Genomic DNA, 6,105 nt, shown 5'->3' on the forward strand with positions numbered 1-6,105 from the left:
TCGTTGTACTAAAAATAATCCCATGGATTTTCCCGCTATTGAAAAATGATAACCAAAAAGTTGAAACTAAAATAACAAAGTCATTCAATATATGTACTAGGAAACATTTTTTTCATGGTTTTAAATAACTCTGAGAAGGTCAAATTAAAATAACAAAGCAATTCAAAAAAAGATTTTCTTTAAAAGATTTTCTCCTTTTTTATGAAAAACCTAGAAGTTCAAATTTATAAAATGATGTGGTTCTATGTTTATTTACAAAAAAATCCATGTTACCAAATAATAAAGCCAAGACGTTCACTTTAAAGAAATGGAGGGTCCGATGTATACAAAAAAATCAGATTCTTCTCATTTCGCGAAGAAGTATGAAGTTAAATTTGAAAAAGTAAAATATAAAAGGATTTTCACCGTTTACAAAATAAAAAACTCTCGAAATTTGAATTAAAATAATAAAGTATTTCGATTTTACTAAAAACTAGGTTTATTCCCATTACAAAAAACAAGAAGTCCAAATTTTAAAAACGATGAAGTTCGGTGTGAATAAAATACTAAGATTTTTCTCGTTACTAAAGAATCAAAATAAAACCATGAAATTCCACATTTATAAAAATAAATACACAGAAGTTCAAAATAAAAATGTTGAGAAGTTCAAATTCAATTAAATAAAGTAGTTCGACATTTAAAACATCTTAGATATTTTTCGTAACTAAAATATGCTCAAAACAAGTCTTAGCATGTTAAAAAAATGCTCTTAACTAGTCATGATTTTTTTAAAAAAATCCTTTCCAATGCTATCATTTGCTCAAATTCGGCGAATGCTTTGGGAGTTAAGGACAACTTTTTTACAGAGAAGTTCAAATTGAAAACGGCCAGAAGTTCACGTGCTGCATGGTGTGTGTTTTCATATGAGAAAAAAGAATAAAAATTTAATGTATAAAAATTTCACTGCTAGAAGTTCAGGTGCTCCGCACGGGGAAGTTCAAAAACTTCTTGTGAGAGAGGCAATCGGCACTATATATCAGTTGTGCAACTCTGATGAACGGGTGAGAAATTACGAACAAAAACACATGGTAGAAGTTCAAGTGAAAACAACGTGAAGTGCAATGATTATAGAAAACTTAGATTTTTCTCGTTATTAAAGAATGAAAAAAAAGAAGTTCAAAAATAAAACAACAAGAAGTTCAACTTTTAAAAATAGAGTGCTTCAAAATTTCATAAAAAGATTAAAGAAATAAAATCAGGAAGTCCATATTAAAAAGATGAAGAAGTTCGATGATTATAGAAAACTTAGATTTTCCTCGTTATTAAAGATTGGAAACAAGAAGTTCAAAAATAAAAAACAAGCAGTTCAACTTTTAAAAATAGAGCGCTTCAAAATTTTATAAAAAAGGATTAAGAAATTCAAATAAATATTTATAAAAAACTCAAATATGTTCATGTAACCGAGAGAAGTTCGATTGATAACTGCCAGAAGTTCACGTACTACACGGCGTGCATTTTGTATTTAAAAAGAATAAAAAAGCAAAGACTAAAGGTTTTGTTGTTATAAGTGCAACTCCTCAGTCAAAGAAAATTAAAAAAATTATTGTGAGAGGGGCTTGTACAAAAGGAGTACCATTTGTGTAACACTGACGAATGGATGAGAAAATTACAAACGAAAATATGTCACAGAAGTTCAACGTGAAAACAACATGAAGTTCAACTACTACGCTGAATGAATTTCAGATGAAAAACTTCTAAACCATCGCGAGTATGAAAAAATGATCAACATGGGAAAGTTATGTGCTTACAACAGCTTTCCACCGCTATATCATTTTCTCAATTCCGGCGAGTGGATTGAGAGTTACGAGCAGTGGATGGAGACCTACGAGCAAAAAAATCACGTGAAAAACAGAGTGAAGTTCAGGTACACGCGCCGAGAAGTTCAGGTTCTTCACGCGGTGCATTTTCGAAGAATCTGCTTCGCGATAGAGGCAGAACGAATGATCCCGCCGTTTTCGTAATTACTTGAAAATGGCTAAGAATCAGAGAAAACCATCAACATGGAAAAGTTTCGCATTTTCCATAGCTTTTCAACAGTATATTATTTGCCCAATTCCGATAAAGTTTGTAGAAATTACGACGAAAATACTTTTTGGCCATTTTCGAAACTGACTTAAAACCTTAAAGAATTGGGATAAATAATGCATACCAAAAAGTTTAGCATAGCTTTCCAACGCCATATCATTTGCTGCATTCGGACGCACGATTAAAAAATTAGCTCGAAAATACGCTCGGTAGGACTTGGACCATTTTCTAAATTACTCTTAAACCATTCAAAATTAGAAAAAACTTTCAAGATGAAAAAGTAGCGCATTTTCATAAGCATTCCTACGCCATATCATATGCCTCCATTGGATTAGCCGTTTAGAAATGACATCGAAAAAACGAACTCAGCTGTTCGGTTTACGAAATTTTACATTTTTTCAAATTACTCTTTAACCATAGGGAATTAGAGAAAACTTTCAACATGTGGAAGGAGTAGTTTTGCAGCAGCTTTCCAACGCCATATTATATGCCTCATTTCGATTAACAGTTTAGAAATGCGATCGAAAATACGATTCATGTTTTTTGTGCGAAGAGAAAACGGTTTTCAAAACTGCTCTTAAACCGCTTACATTTTGTCAAAAATTTTACTTGGGTTATGATACTGGTGTCCATAGCTTTCCAACAGTATATCGCAAGCCCCATTTCAGCAATGTTGGCGGAAGTTCAACCTAGTTCACAGGGAAGTTCAACGTACTACTAGCGGGGCAGGTCAGATTGTGATCAGAATATTATTCTGATCTCGTGATCAGAATAGTGTTTATGTATATATATATATATATGTGTGTGTGTGTATGTGTGTGTGTGTGTGTGTTTGTGTGTGCGGGGCACCACTAGAACACACATCAACAGTTGTTAGCCGTGTGCGGTGCCCCCTCCATAGTTTACGCCTTCGGTCATATTCATGTAGTGCTTAGGCGAAGCCCTGCACGAATCACTTCACCATCACCGTCACCACGTTGTCGTGCCGACGGAACTCTCCCTCGACACTTTGCTGGATCAAGAGTTCGAGGGACATCATCGAGCTGAACGTGTGCTAAACTCGGAGGTGTCGTACGTTCGGTGCTTGATCGGTCGGAACGAGAAGAAGTTCGACTACATCAACCGCATTGTCAAACGCTTCCGCTTTCGGTCTACGAGGGTACGTGGACACACTCTTTCCTTTAATGTAGTCGAACGTCTTCATGATCCAACCAATCTAGTACCGAACGTACGGTACCTCCGAGTTCAGCATATGTTCAGCTCGATGATGTCCCTCGAACTCTTGATCCAGCAGAGGGTCGAGGGAGAGTTTTGTCAGCACGATGGCGTGGTGACGGTGATGGTGATGTGATCCACACAGGGCTTTGCCTAAGCACTACGAAGCTATGACCGGAGGAGTAAACTGTGGAAGGGGGCACCGCACACGGTTAAGAATAACTGTTGTGCTTTGGGGTGCCCCTGCCCCTGTATATAAAGGAGGGAGAGGGACGAGGCCGGCCCTAGGGGGCGCGCCATAACGGGGGAGTCCTACTAGGACTCCTTGTCCTAGTAGGATTCGCCCCCCCCCCTCTTTTCCTTCTCATGGAGGTGGAAAGGGGAAGGAGAGGGAGTAGGAGAAGGAAAGGGGGGTGGCGCCCCCTTCCCTAATCCAATTCGGCCTCCTCCCTTGTGGGGGGTGCACCAACCCCTTGTGGGCTGGTTAGCCTCCCTCCTATGGCCCACATGGCTCATATCTTTACATCTCGACCATTTCGAGAATCCTCGTCATTTCCGTGATCTCATCCGGGACTCCAAACAGTCTTCGATCACCAAACACATAACTCATAATACAAATCGTCATTGAATTAAGCGTGCGGACCCTATGGGTTCGAGAACTATATAGACATGACCGAGACACGTCTTCGGTCAATAACCAATAGCAGAACCTGGATGCTCATATTGGTTCCTACATATTCTACGAAGATCTTTATCGATCAAACCGCAATAACAACATACATTATTCTCTTTGTCATCTGTATGTTACTTGCCCAAGATTCGATCGTCGGTATCTTCATACCTAGTTCAATCTCGTTACCGGCAAGTCTCTTTACTCGTTCCGCAATTCATCATCCCGTAACTAACTCATCAGTCACATTGCTTTCAAGGCTTATAGGGATGTGCATTACCGAGAGGGCCTAGAGATACCTCTCCGATACTCGGAGTGACAAATCCTAATCTTGATCTATGCCAGCCCAACAAACACCTCCGGAGAAACCTGTAGAGCATGTTTATAATCACCCAGTTACGTTGTGACGTTTGATAGCATACAAGGTGTTCCTCCGGTATTCGGGAGTACATAATCTCTGATGTCACTTGAAGCTACGTCGGTATTTCCCCAAACAGGAAGGCATGATGCAACACAACATCGGTAGGTATTTCCCTCAGATATGAAACCAAAGTTATCGAACCAGTAGGAGAACCAAGCAGCACAACTTAAACAGCCCCTGCACATAAATAAGAAATACTCGCAACCCGACGTGTTAAAGGGGTTGTCAATCCCTTTTGGGTAACGGCGCCAGAAATTGGCATGTGGATGGGAGAAAGTTGTAAATATTGATAGATCGAACGCCAAATAAAATAAATTGCAGCAAGGTATTTTTGTATTTTTGGTTTAGTAGATCTGAAAATAAAAGGCAAATAAAATAGACCGCGAAGGCAAATAATATGAGAACGAGACCCGGGGGCCGTAGGTTTCACTAGTGGCTTCTCTCGAGAAAAATAGCAAACGGTGGGTAAACAAATTACTGCTGGGAAATTGATAAAACTTCAAATACTCATGATGATATCCAGGCAATGATCATTATATAAGGATCACATCCAAGATTAGTAGATCGACTCCTGCCTACGTCTACTAGTATTACTCCACACATCGACCTCTATCTAGCATGCATCTAGTGTATTAAGTTCATGGGGAAACGGAGAAATGCAATAAGAATGATGACATGATGTAGACAAGATCTATCTATGTAGAGATAGACCCATCGTTTTATCCTTAGTAGCAACTATACATACATGTCAGTTCCCCTTCTGTCACTAGGATCAAGCACCGTAAGATCGAACCCACTACAAAGCACCTCTTCCCATTGCAAGATAAATAGATCAAGTTGGCCAAACAAAACCCAAATATCGGAGAAGAAATACGAGGCTATAAGCAATCATTCATAAAAGAGATCAAAGAAACTCAAATACTTTCATGGATACAAAAAGATATATCTGATCATAAACTCAACGTTCATCCGATCCCAACAAACACACCGTGAAAGAGTTACATCATATGGATATCCAAGAGACCACTGTATTGAGAATCAAACGAGAGAGAGGAAGCCATCTAGCTACTAACTACGGACCCAAAGGTCTACAAAGAACTACTCACGCATCATCGGAGAGGCACCAATGGAGGTGGTGAACCCCATCTGTGATGGTGTCTAGATTGGATCTGGTGGTTCTGGACTGTGCGGCGGCTGGAATTGATTTTCGTCGACTTCCCTAGGGTTCATGGAATATTTGGGTATTTATAGAGCAAAGAGGCGGTCCGGGGGGCACCCGAGGTGGGCACAAACCACCAGGGCGCGCCTGGGCCTCCTGGCGCGCCCTGGCGGGTTGTGATCTCCTCGGAGCCCCCCCAGGTGCAGCCTTGGCCCATTAGGTGTCTTGTGGTCCAAAAAAATCTCCGTAATGTTTCGTTGCATTTGGACTCCGTTTGGTATTGATTTTTTGCGATGTAGAAAACATGCAAAAAAACAGCAACTGGCACTTGGCACTATGTCAATAGGTTAGTTCCAAAAATGATATAAAATGATTATAAAACATCCAAGATTGATAATATAACAGCATGGAACAATACAAAATTATAGATACGTTGGAGACGTATCAGCATCCCCAACCTTAACTCCTACTCGTCCTCGAGTAGGTAAGTGATAAAAACAGAATTTTTGATGTGGAATGCTGCCTATCATGTCATATAATATTCTTTTCTTTATAGCATGGACATTTGGACTTTTA

This window comes from Triticum dicoccoides, chromosome 4A (assembly GCF_002162155.2).
Source record: "Triticum dicoccoides isolate Atlit2015 ecotype Zavitan chromosome 4A, WEW_v2.0, whole genome shotgun sequence".
Taxonomy (NCBI): domain Eukaryota; kingdom Viridiplantae; phylum Streptophyta; class Magnoliopsida; order Poales; family Poaceae; genus Triticum; species Triticum dicoccoides.